The sequence below is a fragment of the Musa acuminata genome, chromosome BXJ3-5 (genome assembly GCF_036884655.1).
Source record: "Musa acuminata AAA Group cultivar baxijiao chromosome BXJ3-5, Cavendish_Baxijiao_AAA, whole genome shotgun sequence".
NCBI lineage: Eukaryota > Viridiplantae > Streptophyta > Magnoliopsida > Zingiberales > Musaceae > Musa > Musa acuminata.
The window spans coordinates 8,210,001-8,229,525 of NC_088353.1; the positions used below are offsets into that span (position 1 = coordinate 8,210,001).

A 19,525-nucleotide genomic window follows, 5' to 3' on the forward strand; every position below is an offset into this window, starting at 1 on the left:
GCCAAGAAGAGCGGGTATTGTGCCAAGGATATCGGAGTTGCGGAGTGAACTGGCCGATTGGGCAATAGGCTGCAGGAGAGGACGATGCGCCGAAGAATCAGACGAAGCGTCGAGGGACCAATGACATGCTGGACAACTTGGTTAAATTGCTTAGGATTAATTGTCTCGATCGAAGTTTTGTTTTAATTTTGCAGGATTGACTATGATAACGATGAAGACATAAAGTGAAACAAAGTGTCGGAGTCAAGCGCAAAGGATTTGTTGCGAGTTCGAGAGTTCGACGGAAGTCCGAAGGTTCGTCAGGAATGCTACCGGAGCTCGCCGAGAAAGATCAGAGCTTGCCGAAGAAGCTCGTTGGAACTCGCTAAGATCAAATCGTGAAGTCTAGGAGCTTGCCGGGAGTCCGCAGAATGGTTTTCGAGAGTTCATTAGAAGATCGCCGGAAGTTTGCCGGAAGCTCGCCAGAAGAAGTCTTGACTTGCAGACTTTGTAATAGCTTAGAAAATGTCTTTAAATTCATAGTTAGCACGTTAATTAGGGTTAGGATTAGGTGTTAATCCTATAACCCAAGTTGGGGCCAATTAGGCCCAAGTTCGGACTAGTTTGGACCAAGTTTGGAGCCAAACCAAGTGAGCTGAAATAGTGAAAGAGGTGGCACCGCCAGGGTTGGAGGTGGCACCGCCCAGGAGAGGATCTCCCAGCGAAGCTGGGCGGTGCAACCGCCCCAGGCAGGAGGTGGCACCGCCTGGGCTCAGTCTCCGAGCGAGACTGGGCGGTGCAACCTCCCCTGACAGAGGTAGCACCGCCTGAGCTCGGTCTTCGAGCTCTGGCAGGAGAGGTGCAACCGCCTCAGTCAGGAGGTGGCACCGCCTGGGGCTCAGTCTCTGAGCCAGACTCAGGCGGTGCAACCGCCCCTGATAGAGAGGTGCAACCGCCTGGGCTCAGTCTCCAAGCTCTGCCAGGCGGTGCAACCTCTCCAGTCAGGAGGTGCAACCGCCTGATCCCGGAATTTCGGGATTTGATCGTTTTGAGCTCCAAATTTGAACTGGGTTGGGGCCTATAAATACCCCACCCATTCAGCAAAGAAAGAGTAAGAGACCTACACCGAAATCTTGATCTTCTCTGTGATTCTTGAGCTCAAAATTGTTGAAAAGCCTTTAAGTTCTCCTCCTTCTGTTCTTCAAAGTCTTGAGTTGTAAAGACAGGAGAGAAAGGTTCTGTAAGGGTTGTCTCCTGATCCCGTCAAAAGGAGTGAAATTGTAAAAGGGCAGTTGGCCTTCGCCTATTGAAGGAAGGCCTCTAGTTGACGTCGGTGACCTCGTCGGTGGAGGAAGCCAAAAGTGGAGTAGGTCAAGACTGACCAAACCACTCTAAATCTCTGGTTTGCTTTTACTTTGAGCACTTTATCATTACTGCAAACCTCCTACATAGCTACTGCCCTCTGCGCTTTTACGAACAAGTCTCTAATCATTCCGAATCTACATTCAGACGTAAATCTGTGTTTTCGTACAAACTTTACATTGCAGTTTACGTTTACGTTCTGATTCCATTTATAACTGCAAACTGTCTTCTGCGCTTTTACGAACAAGTCTCTAAGTTCTGATCTTTTCGAATCTGCATTCAGACGTAAATCAGTGTTTTCGTACAAACTTTACATTGTAGTTTACGTTTACGTTCTGATTCCATTTATAACTGCAAACTGTCTTCTGTGCTTTTACGAACGAGTTTCTAAGTTCAGATCTTTCCAAAACTGCATTTAGACGTAAAACTGCGTTTAGACATAAATTGCGCAAACTGTGTTTAGACGTAGAACTACATTTAGACGCAAACTGCGTTTAGACGTAAAAACACGTTTAGACGTAAACTACGCAACCTGCGTTTAAACGTAAAATTGCGTTTAGACGTAAAATTGCATTTAGATGTAAACTGCGCAAACAATGTTTAGACGCAAACTGCGTTTAAACGTAAACTGAGTTTTGACGTAAACTGAGTTTAGACGCAAACTGCGTTCAGACGCAAACCGCGTGCAGACGTAAACTGCGCTTAATCTTAAGTTATCTTAGAATCGGCTTTTACATCGAAATCATTTTTTATTGAACGAACACAGCTTTCATTTTTAATCGCTGAAAGATTTCCGCTGCACTAATTCACCCCCCCCCCCCCTCTTAGTGCTCTCGATCCTAACAATTGGTATCAGAGCCCAGTTTTTCTCATTTCGGATTTACACCCGAGAGAAATGGCTCTTCATGGCTTTCAAGAGGGCTTTTCGGTCTTTCGTCCACCGTTATTTAACGGATTGGACTACACTTATTGGAAAACTCGAATGAGAGTTTTCTTGATATCTACGAATTTAGATTTATGGAATATCATTGAAAATAGTTTTCAACTTCCCTCCAAACCGATGAACGAATGGTCGGATTTAGAGAAGAAGTATTTTTCTTTAAACGCAAAGGCTATGAATGCCTTATTTTGCGCTTTGGACAAAAATGAGTTCAATCGGATTTCTACATGCGAAACGGCTTTTGACATTTGGCGAACACTTGAAATCACGCACGAGGGAACTAGTAGAGTCAAAGACTCGAAAGTTAACTTTTTATTGCATGATTTTGAGCTTTTTCGAATGCAACCAAGCGAGACTATAGGCGACATGTACACACGTTTCACGGATGTCGTCAATAGTTTAAGAGCTCTTGGAAAATGTTTTTCGGATTTTGAACTCGTAAACAAGATTTTGCGTTCTCTTTCTAAGAAGTGGGATTCAAAAGTAACTGCAATACAAGAAGCTAAAAACCTAAACAACTTACCACTTGAAGAACTAATTGGTTCATTGATGACATATGAAATGGTGCACAATGCACATGATGAACATGTTGAACACAATCACCTTCCAAAGAACAGGAAGGATTTGGAACTCTGGACAAATGAATGCCACTTGAGCGATGACTCAAGTGATGAGGACAATGATGAACAAAACAACCTTCCAAAGAACAGGAAGGATTTGGGACATAGAACATTTGAAGACCACTCGAGCATAAGCTCAAGTGATAGTGAACTTAAACTACAAATGAAACGAAAATGAAAAGGCAAAAAGAATGGAACTACTTGCTTTAAACGCAAGAAGAAGAATAAAAATTGGGATGAATCGAGCTCCTCCGAAGACGAGAAAGTCAACAAAAGCGAGGCGGCAAACTACGCCTTAATAGCTTACGACGTTGAGGTAATTAAAATGCCTTTGGTTTATTTTGAAATTACTTGATGCTTTCATGATGTATTTTCTTTTTTAGTTTAGAATTAATTTTCTTAAAAATTACATGTTCAAAAATAAAAATACAAAAATTATGATCATGCTTGTAATTTCGGAAATGATAATATTACATATCTTATGATAAACAAACAAAATGATTTTGATTGAAAATATGAAATCAGAGTTAAGAAGTAATAATGTGTTTCATGGTGATGTCCATTGTTATTTCTCGATTTTGAGTATATTAAATCATGTTTAATTTGAAGTTATGATTAATGAGTTTTATCAAAATCATGATCATGATTTGTCAAATTGAAATAATAGGAATGATGATTCGGAATCATATAATAATGAGTTTATATGTTTTAAAAAATATATGATGATAATGATGCATGCAATGATGAAACATTCATGATAAAATAATTGTTTTGACATTCAAGACTTGAATTTTCATCAATGCTATTTACCTTTGTCATAATTTAGAACTTAAATTAAAGGGTCTTCCCTTCTTTTTGACAATGACAAAGGGGGAGCAAAACATGTTTGAAAGCTAATTTGCTAGCTCTTATAATTCAAAAAAAGGGAGAAAGAAAATAATTACACTTCTCAGGAATTGCTATCTTGAACATCACCAAGAAATGCTATCTTACAAATCTCAAGATGCACAAATACAAACATGCAAAATTTGTAATTTTGCACATCATTAAAATTTATGATGCTCATGCATGTTCTAAAATGTTATAAGATTCACTAGCTTGCATGATGTAGAACTTGCTGTATTGAACATCACCAAGAAATGATATCTTGTAGAAGCAAAAAGTTAACTTGCACATGTAGCAAAACTTATATTTCAAGAAGCAAAAGTTGCTTTCTTGAACATCTCAAAATTACTAGCTTGCGTGTCTTAAAATTGTAAACTTGCCATCGTACTACCATGATGATGAGCATGTCTTATCTTCATGATTGTATTTGAAAAACTATGGCAAAAATACGTCCTAATGATTGAACGTGTTAAAATTAATTTTTGAACCTTCTTGATTGAATGATCGAATCACTTGATTGGCATAATGATTTTACACAATTACATGTTGGAAATTATGTGCTTGAATACAAAACTTCCATGATAACAAGCATGCTTTACCTGCATGATTGTAATTGAATATCTATAGCAAAACCTTGTCCGAATGGAAGAAAGAGTCAAATTTCATTTTCGGATTCTCTTGAATCTAACATATCAAGTTCACTCTTTTCCAAACTTAACAAGCATATGTCATATCAAGTTTAGTTCATATCATTGATTTTTGACATATGTAATTAACTAGCAAATACATCTCTCATACACACATCATGTGAAAAATATTTTTTGAGAAATGGATTTGATGAATATGGATGAAAGTGTTTTTACTTGCAAGGATTTATTTCACATACATATCTTGGTCCTTGTAAAAATGAAGCATGATTTAATCTCTCATCGATTCTAACTTCACTCGAAGTAAACTTACAAATAGCATGTATCACAAATAGTCTTCCTCCTTCATGCAAAAAGATAATAACAGATAAAAAAAAAAAAGGGGGAAGAAGTTTTCAAAGCTATCTCCATGTCATGTTTTCCTTGAGATGTTTGATATCCTATCACTCACTGTTGGAAAATGACGTGAACCTAGTTATGACATGAATAACAACAAGCACTTATGCTTAAAATTTGCTTATATCGTTCTCCATTTTGTTGATGACAAAGGGGGAGAAATATATGAATTGATGCTATGAACACTGATGCTATGCTTGCATCATCAAGAGATATATGAATTGATATGATTGCCATATTTGCAATGCTTACATCATTAAGAGATATATGAATTGATGCTATGATTGCCAAACTTGCATTATGCCATGTTTGCATCATGCGTTAAGATATCAAGAACTTGTATCGTAATTTTACGCGTTGATATCTTACCATGTGATGAAATGCTACAATTGATAAACACTTGAAATGTTTGCGTTATGATATCAAAAGCTTACATCGCAATTTTTCATGTTGATATTTGATATTAGCAAACTTGCATGATGATAAAACTTGATACTATGTTTTTCATGCAATGAATTGAATCTATATCACAAACGATTGATTGTGATACTTCTCCTTTTTGTTGATGACAAAGGGGGAGAAGTATGTTGATGAAAGTATGTTGATGACATGACATATGATGCATAAGTTTATGCATATGTTCATGTTGACGTGTTGCAAGTATTCATGATGAATATTGCAATGACTTGAATTCAGTTTGAATTCAAGGTTCTATCAATATGGCATATTGATAGGGGGAGTTTGTTTAAACTCCGAGAGTTAAGTTTAACTCCGTCATCAAGTGGTTGTCATCATAAAAAAGGGGGAGATTGTTGAATCTCGTATTTTGAAGATGAAACTCCTTGATATATGTTTATGATTTAATCTGCGTTTTGAGTGACGCAGGATGCTTCGATCAGGATGAGACAATTAAAGCAGGAAAATCATGTTGTGCCGAAGGAACATGTCAGAAGATTGGACGTCGGGCCGGTGGATCGGTCGACGTATCGACAGAAGGCTTCGGGTAGTGGACTCGGGCATCGAGCCAAGAAGAGCGGGTATTGTGCCAAGGATATCGGAGTTGCGGAGTGAACTGGCCGATTGGGCAATAGGCTGCAGGAGAGGACGATGCGTCGAAGAATCAGACGAAGCGTCGAGGGACCAATGACATGCCGGACAACTTGGTTAAATTGCTTAGGATTAATTGTCTCGATCAAAGTTTTGTTTTAATTGTGTAGGATTGACTATGATAACGATGAAGACATAAAGCGAAACAAAGTGTCGGAGTCAAGCGCAAAGGATTTGTTGCGAGTTCGAGAGTTCGACGGAAGTCCGAAGGTTCGTCGGGAATGCTACCGGAGCTCGCCGAGAAAGATCAGAGCTTGCCGAAGAAGCTCGTTGGAACTCGCTAAGATCAAATCGTGAAGTCTAGGAGCTTGCCGGGAGTCCGCAGAATGGTTTCTGAGAGTTCATCGGAAGACCGCCGGAAGTTTACCGGAAGCTCGCAAGAAGAAGTCTTGACTTGCGGACTTTGTAATAGCTTAGAAAATGTCTTTAAATTCATAGTTAGCATGTTAATTAGGGTTAGGATTAGGTGTTAATCCTATAACCCAAGTTGGGGCCAATTAGGCCCAAGTTCGGACTGGTTTGGACCAAGTTTGGAGCCAAACCAAGTGAGCTGAAATAGTGAAAGAGGTGGCACCGCCAGGGTTGGAGGTGGCACCGCCCAGGAGAGGATCTCCCAGCGAAGCTAGGTGGTGCAACCGCCCTAGGCAGGAGGTGGCACCGCTTGGGCTCAGTCTCCGAGCGAGACTGGGCGGTGCGACCTCCCCTGACAGAGGTAGCACCGCTTGAGCTCGGTCTTCGAGCTCTGGCAGGAGAGGTGCAACCGCCTCAGTCAGGAGGTGGCACCGCTTGGGGCTCAGTCTCCGAGCCAGACTCAGGCGGTGCAACCGCCCCTGACACAGAGATGCAACCGCCTAGGCTTAGTCTCCGAGCTCTGCCAGGCGGTGCAACCTCTCCAGTCAGGAGGTGCAACCGCCTGATCCCGGAATTCCGGGATTTGATCGTTTTGAGCTCCAAATTTGAACTGGGTTGGGGCCTATAAATACCCCACCCATTCAGCACAGAAAGAGTAAGAGACCTACACCGAAATCTTGATCTTCTCTGTGATTCTTGAGCTCAAAATTGTTGAAAAGCCTTTAAGTTCTCCTCCTTCTGTTCTTCAAAGTCTTGAGTTGTAAAGAGAGGAGAGAAAGGTTCTGTAAGGGTTGTCTCCTGATCCCGTCAAAAGGAGTGAAACTGTAAAAGGGCAGTTGGCCTTCGCCTATTGAAGGAAGGCCTCTAGTTGACGTCGGTGACCTCGTCGGTGGAGGAAGCCAAAAGTGGAGTAGGTCAAGACTGACCGAACCACTCTAAATCTCTGGTTTGCTTTTACTTTGAGCACTTTATCATTACTGCAAACCTCCTACATAGCTACTGCCCTCTGCGCTTTTACGAACAAGTCTCTAATCATTCCGAATCTACATTCAGACGTAAATCGGTGTTTTCGTACAAACTTTACATTGCAGTTTACGTTTATGTTCTGATTCCATTTATAACTGCAAACTGTCTTCTACGCTTTTACGAACAAGTCTCTAAGTTCTGATCTTTCCGAATCTGCATTCAGACGTAAATCGGTGTTTTCGTACAAACTTTACATTGCAGTTTACGTTTATGTTCCGATTCCATTTATAACTGCAAACTGTCTTCTGTGCTTTTACGAACGAGTTTCTAAGTTCAGATCTTTCCAAAACTGCGTTTAGACGTAAAACTGCGTTTAGACGTAAACTGCGCAAACTGTGTTTAGACGTAGAACTGTGTTTAGACGCAAATTACGTTTAGACGTAAAAACGCGTTTAGACGTAAACTACGCAACCTGCGTTTAAACGTAAAATTGCGTTTAGACGTAAACTGCCCAAACAGTGTTTAGACGCAAACTACGTTTAAACGTAAACTGAGTTTAGACGTAAACTGAGTTTAGACGCAAACTGCGTTCAGACGCAAACTGCGTGCAGACGTAAACTGTGCTTAATCTTAAGTTATCTTAGAATCGGCTTTTACATCAAAATCATTTTTTATCGAACGAACGCAGCTTTCGTTTTTAATCGCTGAAAGATTTTCGCTGCACTAATTCAACCCCCCCCCCCCCCCCTCTTAGTGCTCTCGATCCTAACAGTGATTACAACTTAATTATAGGCACGCTGGTCCAATAATAAACAAGAAATAAAATGGAGGCTCACAGGCCCCAATAATAATAATCACAAGTACATACATCATGCAGTCCATGATTATTTATTTACATATCATACATCACATGTATAATTCATCATCATGTAGGACTACTTGATAATAACAAAAATAATAATAAATTAAAATTTTTAATTAATTAATATTTTTCTGAAATCAAGGATTTGTAGGAAAATGTTTTATTTATGAGGAGTATTTTTTAATTTGAAAAAAGGACAGAACTTGGAATTTCTGAAAATCCGAGGGGCAAAACTATCAATTGGCTAGAAAACCATCACCCCTCTCTTCTCCTTGCTTGCTGCGGCCGTCGCCACCTTGCGGGCGGTAGCTTATGCAACATGGGTGGGGGGGTGGGTGGTGGTGGTGTTGTGGCGGGGGTCGGGGGCCATGGGGCATCGCCCTTGCTTGGGGGTGGCTCGCTCGTGGGTGCTGTGCTTGCGAACGGCGTCGCCCTTGCGGTCGGGCGCCCCTGCGGGCACTACCCCATTTGTAGGTGGCCAGCGGGCCAGCGCCGCCCGCTGGGGCTCGCTAGCGCTATTGCTGGTGACTCGCGCACGGGCCCAGCGATGAAAGGTGCTGCTTGTGGGTCCAGCACCCGCAAGCATCGCCCTTGCGCGTTGGCGCAATGCTCGTGCACAGGTGGCCGCCATGCTTGCGGCCCTGCCTGTCTGGTTATCTCGATGTCCCTCTAGAGTAACCTATGACCGAGATTATTTAGGATATGTGTTTAAAGGTGAATCAGTCTCATTATCGTATTATCGTGATCTCATCATGATCTGATTCCCACTGCACAGATTAAAAGACATCACTATATATATATATATATATATATATATATATATATATATATATATATATATATGCAACAAACAATATAAAGTGATAAATACTAAAATATAATAAGCAAAAAAAGATCATATGTGAAGTCGCATGTGCCATCAATCACGTGAATGACTTACAAGGCACATATGACTACTAGCGACTTCGTCCATGAAAGGTAGCAGTCCCTTCTCTACCTTGTTTCGAATAGAACTGGAAACAAAAGAACGGAACCTATGGTCGCTTATGAGGCCATGGGCCTTCATCCTCTGCTTCTTCCATGACTCGCCTTCGGAGTTGAAGATGCCAACACCGAGGATGTCAAAGATCTTCGAAAAGTCTTGGCCCTTGTGGTAATTCGAGAAGTTCGCACTGAAGACATGTTGCAAGTTGGTGGGGTCACAATGTTGGGCTGACAACCCATAAGTTCAACCTATAGTGAGCTTTAATAGCTCATAGCCCACCCCTCTTTTAACCTAATCCTAGATCTAACAAGGGGGGTGTGGTGGTTTTGAAAATAGGGAGAAAAAACTACAGTAACAATGTAGAAAACTGCAACAGCATCTTAATTCAAAAAAAAAGAAAAGGACAGAAAAACAAGAGAAGGAAAGGGAAGAAGACAAGGACAATGCAGAAAGATTGTTCTCAATCATCTAAGCAGCGTTCTCATCTCAGGTTAGATTAAATCTATAGTAGATTCTTGCTATGATTACTTGGGGAGAATTTGGATATTGTGCACACTGACATAATCCTTATATCCTAATTATTCTTTTGAGATTGTTGCTTAGGTTTTGGGCAAAAGACTTTAAGATTTGTATATTTATTATTCTTATAGTAGATTATCTCTGGTTTGCCCTGTGATTTTTACCCTTCACGTTGGAGGGATTTTCCACGTAAATATTGATGTCCTATTTGATTGTGATTTTATTTAATTCTACTACGTGTTATGACCTACTTGTATTTGTTCATATATAAAAGTTTGTTTCTCTTTTTATATCCCATCAACTGGTATCAGAATAAGGTTTTGGTGATCTAATTTTTGTATTTGAACATGGAGGCCAGTAGTGTTTCTCGCATAATTAGCTTGAATGGAAACAATTGGACGATATAGAAACTAAGAATGGAAGATCTCGTGTATTGCAAAGACTTGTATGGACCTTTGCAGGGGGATAGTGCAAAGCCTGCAACTATGACAAATGATTAGTGGAAGAGGTTAGACCAAAAAACAGTTGGGTTTATTCGATAATGGCTCGATGATAGTGTCTTTCACTATATTTCTATTGAAAGTTCTGCATATTCTCTTTGGAAAAAGTGGAAATGTCTCTATGAAAGAAAAACAACTGATAACAAACTTTCTTAATCAGAAAACTTGTGAACCTGAAATATAAAGAGGGTGCTTCTATTGTTGAGCATTTGAATGAAAATATCTCTTGATGATGAGTTATAGGCATTATTATTTCTCAGTTCTTTATTAGAAAGTTGGGAGACACTAGTGGTTTCCCTCAGTAATTCTACGCTAGATGGTATTGTTACCATGAGTCAAGTAACTATTGAATCTCGAATTTTGATGATGAAACCAATCGATATGTGTTTATTTTTTAATCTACGTTTTGAGTGACGTAGGATGCTTCGATTAATACTGTAATTGGCTTTGATGAAACCACAAAGCCAGATCTTGCTTATTCATCAATTCCTTCTGATGCTTTGGATCCTGATCCAGCTTTTTCTATTAGGCCTGGACAGTATTACTTTCGAATTGAATCCTTTACTTGCGCATTAGGAGTTCACCCCTTAGAGCGTAAACGACACAATGACTTTTGACTACGGCAGCAAGCGGGGCGGGTATCTCGGGCTAAAGTCAGCAACACTCGGGTCTTAAAGCTTAGGCACAAATAGCATTTAGTAAGAAACTGGGCCTGGTCTCCATCTTTTTGCTTTGGGAGCTAGTTTTGTATGGGCTAGGTTCCTTGCGAGTGAGTGTTATCCTATATCCTTATGAGTTAGTGTTCTCCGTCCAGTGTACGGGCTCTTTCTTGAAAGTCGTAATTGCAGAATGGAATTTCATAAAATAGATGATTCTCTTATTACAAACACTTCTATACTAGGGCAACCACCTCTTTTCTTCTTAAAACGAGAAAAGTCAAACACTTAAGAGTAAAGAGATGCTTCCTGAACCCTTATACCGTACTAGCACTCTCACTCTATTACTCTTTAAGCAAAGGGAAAGCGAATAACGGAACTGTTTCTTCTCCTTACTCCGCTTCCTTTCCTTCCTAACCTTGTAGTGGTGCATTCGGCTTCGACTTCTGTATAAGATGAAATTCGGGATTCAACTCATTGACTTAGCGCTGTAAAAGCCCTTGGGCGGATCTTCTGTATCAATGAAAAGAAAGGTGCTTCTTGTTCTGCTGACTGCTTACTTGACTAACCTCTTGAGTTACAGATTGATGTCGGCTAAGGCACCCGTAAGGGCAGTGTTTTGACTTATCAAGCTTAACTATAAATGAAGGGCTTTCTTTCATACTCAATCTCCTTTCTTTCTCTCAAGAATGGAATAAAATAAACAACTTATAGTATCGAGTAACAACACTCTCAATTCACTGTTTATTGCTTACCTCTGATCTTATACTTTCTACTAGCACTCCTTTGGCTTCCCTTAAGAACTAAGATAGGCTTCCGCAACGCTTCCCTGATCCAACAAGTAACGAATAATAAGCCTTAGGGGAGCTCTTTCAAAACTCGGATTTGCATTTGTATATATTGTTGTCATGGTCGATTCTTGGATTTGGAGGTTCCCGTATTCGTCGTCGAGCACATGGTATAGAATTTCATAAATACACAGCACCCGTCGTTGCTTGTTCCGATGAGATACCTTCTACTTGCTCTAGCATTGGAGTTGGGGAGAGCGTGAAGTAAACCTTTAATTGAATGCACAACTTATAGAATAGAGGAACCTCATTAAACCAACTAGTCATGGAATATCGGCTAAACTGCATTGAGTACAAAAGAAGATGGGAACCTACCCATAGAAAGTAAAAGGGAACCCACCCCTAGAAAGTCAAAAGAAGAGAATTGCTCCTTCGGACCCTTGCTTGTTTCATGCACATAAGATGGAATAGATTAACTTCGCTCCTCTTACGAGCCACTGCAAATAGCATATAACTCCTTGCTCTATTGTAATTGATTAACCTTCACTACTGCATGCTGAAACCTAACTGCTGACAGCATTGCTTACTCCAAAACGATCTCTCTCACTACAACTCCAAACGCACAACATTATGGGCGTTGCTTCTTGTTCTGTTCCAAAGCTAACTAATGCCCTGTTGTGGAAGCCTTTGTTTGTTTGTTTGCTTATTGCTTCTGTAACTCGTATTCAGTACTTAGCGCGGAAAAAGGCCTATTTGACTAAGTTTCACCTACGTTCAAGGTTGCTCATAGGCTAACTATCATTGAAGACCCCTATCGGCTGTGATAATGCATTATAGCCGTGTAACATAGACCTGAGAGTGAAGTAATACGTTGGTTGATTCTTTCTCTGCCAGGTAAGGCAGAGGCCAATTACCCTATAAGTAATTGGGTCATTTATAACAAAGTTGTTGTGTTGTAGTATGATTCCTAGGTTTAGTGCGTCTTCCCCCATGGCGCCTATTGGTACTTGTGGAGTCGGATTGTCCTTAGGAACCCTATCTATAGGTTGACACCTTTCGCTCAATACTCAAATCGACAATTGAAGCATCTTAGGGTGGATACACGACAGAAGGAATTGTTCTATCTCCAAACTTCACCTTCGACTAATTTCAAGTACGAAATAACATATAAGAGACAAATTTCTATCGGAAAGTGTACCTTTTGTTCCAATTGTACCTTTAGTTTGGATTGGACAAGGAGAGATAGTAAATAGGAGGATTTCATTCCCATTTCGTAGTATACCAATAGAGAAATCCATGGGATACGATTCATCAATTTTCACTAGATATGCTCCGTGGGGTAGCTGATGAGAGAAAGATCAGTTGTTGTTGAGAAATAGTCAATTGGATTGGATTTCTTCCTATAGAACCTTTCATTAGTCGTACCTACTGGAAGAATTGGAATGACTCGCTATTTACTTGGTTTCTGGTCAATAATCAATCTTATGTAGGAGAGATGGCCGAGTGGTTCAAGGCGTAGCATTGTAACAGCTATGTAGGCGTTTACCGAGGGAAAGCCAATAACTTCCCTCTCTTTCCATTTCTCTTTATTCACCAACGTTACTGAACGCATACTTAATCTAGTTATATTCTATTCCGGAAGTAAGATTCTATCAAATAACCATAGAGACTGTAATCCCAACCACAGCGGATCAAGGCCCTTTTCTCTATTTAGAAGATTTCGGCGAAAAGAGCAAAGCAACTACAACAAAGGCACGGCTCCGGGCCAAGCAACAGTAGGTTGGTTTCTCTTTCGGTTCTCTCATCTCCTTTATTATAGCGCTTGGGATGGCACTGTCTCGCGAAGCTGGAAATAGATTGGCTAGGTCTTTAGTGTTCCCGGGCTAGGATTTCGTGGTAGCGCCGTAAGAGCAGCTGTAGCAGTTAGGCAAGGACAGACTGTCATAGTGGATAAGGGCAGCAGAGTGATAGTCGTTCTCACCTTCTCCCCTTTCAGAGTTTAGGTCAGAATTCCGTAAAGGGTTAGAAACTGGATAAGTAAAGTCGACATCTACAACAGAGGATGCTGTTCAAGGAGAAGAAGAAAGATTAGATACTGGATCAGATGCCCAAGAAAGAGATGAAGCTATGTAAGCTAAAGAGCCCGAGGAAGAAGTGTAAAGAGGCTCCCCTAACGCTCAAATAATATGAACTCCATTAAGTACTTAGTTCACCTATAATCAAAAGTGATCCTTCTGTCCCGCTGAGACACTTTCGACTTAAGCGCTTAACTGAACCAGCAACATGAGAAAAGATCTTCTTAACGAACCAATACTTGAAGACTTATAGACAAAAGCAACACAGTCACCGAATCTTGACTTTCCTTTATCACCACTCCTTGCTTTAAGAATAGAACCTAGGCATCTTAGATTTGCTTTAAGAATGGAAGCTAGGCACCGAACCCTTCCTTTCTTGCAGGACAGAGGAGGCATCTAGTAAAGACGACGTTGACTACCCGGAGTGGGCCTTACCCGTAACCATTAGTACTTTACTTCTTGTCTTGTGTCACTTCCAAACGCCTCTTGTTCAGCTCCTTTTCTTGTTCTTGATGAGACTGTTCGAGATCTAACCCTATTCCTAGTCTTATTAGAAGAAGACAGTAAGCGCGGGAAGGAATGTGCGGGTAATTTACAATTCCATTCCTCAGTGGTTGGCCTGCATTCATTATTTCTCTTTATAGCACCCCCTTGACAAAACGGATTATGGAGGGAGATTTCAATTGGTCACGAAGATATCATTTCTGTCTCAGGAGAGTTGCCTTAGTGTAATTCGTTTTCGATTCAGAAAGGGGAGTGGGATCAGTTCTCTGGAATCCGTTCTCCTATAATAAGATCATAATGAATTTGGTATGGTTTCTTCTACGGTGTCTGTATTGTTGAAATAGAAGTCGTTTTTCTGTTGACTTTAGCTATCTTGAAAGTGTGAAGTAAACTCACTACTCCCGTTAACAGCTCTATACTCCCACGTAAAGGTTCTCTATATTGACTACCCGTGACAGGCTCCATATTGACTACCATTGACTACCCCGGATATACGAATTGACTACCATTGACTACCCCGGATATACGAATACAGGGCTTTTTCATGGCAACGTTCTAACATATACTATATGAGTGATTTCCGATTATATGAGTGATTTCCTATTCTTGCTTTGTTACTGTTGCTCTACCTACCCAACTACCTATTTCTCTCCTACCCAACAGAACAGCTCCTGCCGCTCCCGACTCTGACTCTCACTTTCCTACCTTAAATCCTCGTCTCTCGAAACTAGGAATAGCGAATAGAAGACAGAAACGGAGTAGTTGAATAGAGAGCATTACTACCCCCGCGCCCAACATTAACTAGGTGCCAATTGAAATCAATAATGGAAATCATCGGTAGAAGCCCTATGAACCCGACATCAGACTTATAGTGGTAAGTTAAGGATAGAGAGAGAGTCATAAACTCATAATGTTTGTTAGTTCGGTGCCCTGTACAAGTCCAGTATTATTCCTGGAGTTCAAGGCTTATTTGATGTTAAGAGGGACTGATCGCCCGAAAGCGAGGGACCGCCTTAGGGGTTTTTGCCATACGTTGCTTGGCCCATCTTTATAGTCCTTTCCCGGAGACTTGACCCTAGCATTAGGAGCTCACTTATTGCTGAAATATTCTAAGAAGAATGACTCTTATGGGACACCCGCTCCAACAATCAGTGTTAGCGCCACTAAAGCACCCGAACGAAACTGGAAACTTGACCTGACTCAAGCGAACCCTACTCAGCACTGGAAACTTGACCTGACTCAAGCGAACCCTACGGAGCTAGAAAGAGCGTAAGCCTGATAATATCCTATAGACTTAAGTACTTAGCGCTGGAAACCATGATTGAGAGCGCAGAGGAAACTAAGGAATTCCAAGAATGACCCTTCCCTTTAGTGCCGAGCCCACTCCACTCAAAGATTGATTGATGAACGGAAGCCTCCCATGATATTCTCAGGATCAGATGAGTCAGCAGCTCGAAATTCAAGTTTCGTGCGAAAGGAAGAATCCATTACTGGCCCTCCCTACTGGATATCAAGTCAGAATTGATGCATTTAGTTGACTTCTCGCAATAGCGCATATTTCAAGTCAGAATCCATTCCATAAGCTTAATCGAGGAGCACTTAAGTGGATAAGGCTGTTCCTGTTCTTGTTCTAGTTTAATGCCCTGTTCTTGTTTAGTAGTCATAATCTATAATAGAATAGATTCCGATATAATAGCATAATGAATTGACTTTCAAGTTGAGGTCGATGGAAGGTAAGAAGAAATGACCATGGAAGCGAAGCTCTAGTGCTGTTCCTGCCCCTTGTACTGTTCCTGCCCCGCTGCCTTAGCTTTGGCACTGCTTCCGCTCTCACTCAACTGGAATTTCTGCACTCAAAGCAAGTACTAGATGATGACCTTACTTTCACCTTTTTTTCCTAAAATGGGCTCTCTCTTCTCTATATTATGATTATAGGCTACACAAGCAAAGGGTATCTGAGCCAGTGAGTCTCTGGTTGCTAGTCTCTGTTCTTCCTTCACCCTGTTGATTCTCGAACCTCTTATCTGCTTTTTGAACTCGAACCTCTTATCTGCTTTGTGTCTTGATACGACAACACTCGAAACGGAACCTTGAGACCCATCTCTGCCTCTCGAGTCGCCAACAGTAAACTGCCAATAACGGATCGAAACGACAAGGAGCTACAGCACCGACAAGAAGTGATGCTATTTGTTCAAGTGGTGCAATAGAACAAGAGTTGTGTAAGAGAACAAGAGTTGGGGGTCGGGGTATAGGGAAGGTAATCCTCCATCAATCTTTCTTTTCTGCAAGTCAAAGCCCTTTCTTTGGAGACTTCTGCCGTTGTACTGGTCATCTTTGAAGCTTTTAGTCGCCTTCTTTCCGCACGCAGGCATTATTCTTCCTATTCTCGATTAGACAGCTCAGGCAGTCTCCAATCTCTATTTGCGGATGGTAGACATATATATGGACTTGGGTTCGGTACTGAGTGAAATTGACTACCTGCTTGAATACCAAGGAGGCTTCCCCCGTCGAACTGCAGGACTAAAAAACGAGGAATAGGAAAAAAACCTACGCTGCTAATTCTTGAAAGTAGTTTATGACTTTCCTTTGTCCTTATTTTCTATGTATTTATAGAGGTTTAGTGCTACACCGATGCCTTCACATTTGAATGAGTGGCTCTTTATGCTATAGTGAGAAGTATGAGTATTGCCCTGAGGCGGACCCTGATTCTCTTTGAGGTTAATATCAATTCTAGGGTAAACATTGATGGAGCCGAAGCCGAAGTCAGTCCTACTTTATTGATGATAGGAATCGCCGTTCTCTTCTTTCAATCCCGCCTTATCTGCTGAGCCTATCGAAGAAAAAGGTTTCAGAAGAATCATCAACTCCACGGGCGTTTGTTTTGATATTAGATTCATTAAGTATGCTTCACCGAATCCATTAAGTCTGATGCTGTGAAAGCCTTTGCGAGGCCCAGGCTAATAACCGAAATTTCGAACTGTGTTGCATGGCTTAAGGAGTTCTAAGATGGACTCGCGAGAAGCTGGAATCTTGCATTTGTTACCGATGATGACATGTTGGCGCAAAACCCCTTCCAAAACTGTTCGTGCTATGTTGAAGCAGAGATTTATGGGGTGGCCGTTAATAGAGGTTGATTCCAACTCATTAGTCAATCTCATACCTATGTAAACTGTTGAAGCGCTAGGCATTCCCCAAGAAAACATTGGAGGAGCCATCTATCTAGTATATATATATGATTGATTTTCTTTAGAATTGTCAAATCCAGGTTATGAGGAATGGGATGGTAAGAGTCAATTGCAACGTTGGACCTTTCAAGAGTCCGATAGTGTTCCCGGTTGTTTTTGCACCGACGACATATCACGCTCTTCTGGGCAGACCATAGATTCAGAAAGACAATGCGGTCCGGTCCCGTCGACATACCATCAATGTATTAAAGGTAGAAGAAAAGGAAAAGGGGATAGAGTACCTGCGGTGAGCATACCCTTCGAAAGATCATAAATCCATTTGGATGACCCTATCCATTATTCGGAGTTTGCCGAGGATGGTACGCCCTGGAAAGGAATAAGAGCCAGAAAACAACATAATGACCATGTCAGGTAACCAGGTTACTAGACAATATTGGAAAAACCGCCACTAGGCTTACACTGAGTCCTAAGGACGCAAGTCAAGCTCGTCCAAGGCCTTACCTTAGATTTCGATTGTTGGGGTGTCTCTGCAGAATTTCTCTCTCTATAGGACCAGTGCAAGTTGGAGTGATAAGATAAGCGCTTTCGAATACCTCCCACGCCTTAGATAGAGTTCTGTTCCATTTCGTAAGCGAGTGTTCCTTTTTATTACTTCCATTCGCCCCTACAATTGCGGACTCCTTGTCAGAATAGTTATAGCACAAGGGAAAACACTAGCAAGCCAATTACAGTCTGTCGGTTTTCGAAGGGCCTGTTGGAATTGTAGTTCTCTTTGCTGTTGTGCCAAGCGAGGGAGTTCTTTGATAACTATACCAGAATTAGGGATAAGGCAAGTTTTCTCTAATAGGATGAACTTTCTCTTGAAGTAGGTAAGAGAGTGAGCCCGTGTCCTCCTCGGGGAAAGGCAAGCCATCTAGTCTCAGTGCAAATAATACCCTAAATCAAGCTAATAAGACCCTCATTTCATATACCCCTTTGTTTGAGAAGTGTTTGTGTTGCTATTAGCATTTCATCCATTGGGAATTCCCTGACATCTAGAGTCGAGTTGAAGTGCCTCTTATTGCCTTTACAAACAAGTGGAAGTCCCTTCCTTACCGTTCGAGGATTGACTCGAGTGTCTAGATATCAGACTAGTTATCAAGTTCCCGAGTCACAGCTATTTTCTTTGATTTGGATGGGTTACACCTACGGAGCAAGTCTGCTTTTAAGCATTATATGAGTAAGCAAGGACTGTTGCTAACAAGATGAAGCATATAAGCGGGGACATCCGCCTCTTCGCCATAGCTATAGCATTCTTTACCATATAAAGATGAGTCTAGAACATCTGTCCGTCAGTCTCCTTACAAGAAAAAGAGCCCTTCCTTTCTTATCTCGTATATTGACTAGAGGCATATTCGATTGCAGTTTCTTCTTTCGGGCATCTTAGTAAATCAGGTTAATCCCGAACTGCTAAGTCCTATTTCTGATTTATGGAATTTCTTATTTATTGAAGATAATCACAAAGCAGGCGGATGAGAAGGTAAGGTGCCAAGCCAAGGTAAAGGCTAAGCGACGTATCTTTCAGACCATAGGTGAACCACCTTTCGCTAAGGAATGAATTGAAGACCGCTGGGGAACTTCTTCAAAAAGATGGAAGCGTGGGTGTCCCCTGTCTTTATCCTAGAGTTATATTCAAACACGATTCTCAAGTGTTTTACTAGGCTCTTAGCACCTTGCTTTCGGGCCAGCAGGGCTTTTTCTACTATTCTTGCGGCGGGGCGGGTTCCGTCATTCTTAAAGCGGAGTCTTTGTCCACTATTCGCTGGTAAACCTATTCTGAATCTTCTTTAGGCTCATGACAGGACTTGCTCATAACTTGGTTGAAGATAGGAGAATGTTTAGGAGTTCGCAAGGGAAAGACGAGAATCAGCTTTACTATGACTCAGACTCTTTTGCTGCCTGGTTGTACGTTATTTGAATTGCCCCGTGAAGCATCTGTTGTTGGAGGGGTGAACCTTGATGGGGTTCGATTTCGTAGAGCTCGGGATGGAAAACCAATCGAAATGACTATACGATTTCGGTCCCTTTATCCGGTTGGGTTGTCATGTCACATCCACGTTGGCTATTGTTGGCGAAACAAATCAGATGGGATAACGAGTATCAAACCCACTCGGTAAGTCAAAAGGGTTTAAGTGAGGATCAGTGCCCTTCCCGTTTTC

General features: G+C 41.3%; 1 pseudogene; it reads right to left on the minus strand.

Annotated features, from left to right (window-relative positions):
- LOC135639191 (noroxomaritidine synthase 2-like) overlaps positions 1–19,525 on the minus strand; it is a 132,231-nt pseudogene that overhangs the window by 30,317 nt on the left and 82,389 nt on the right.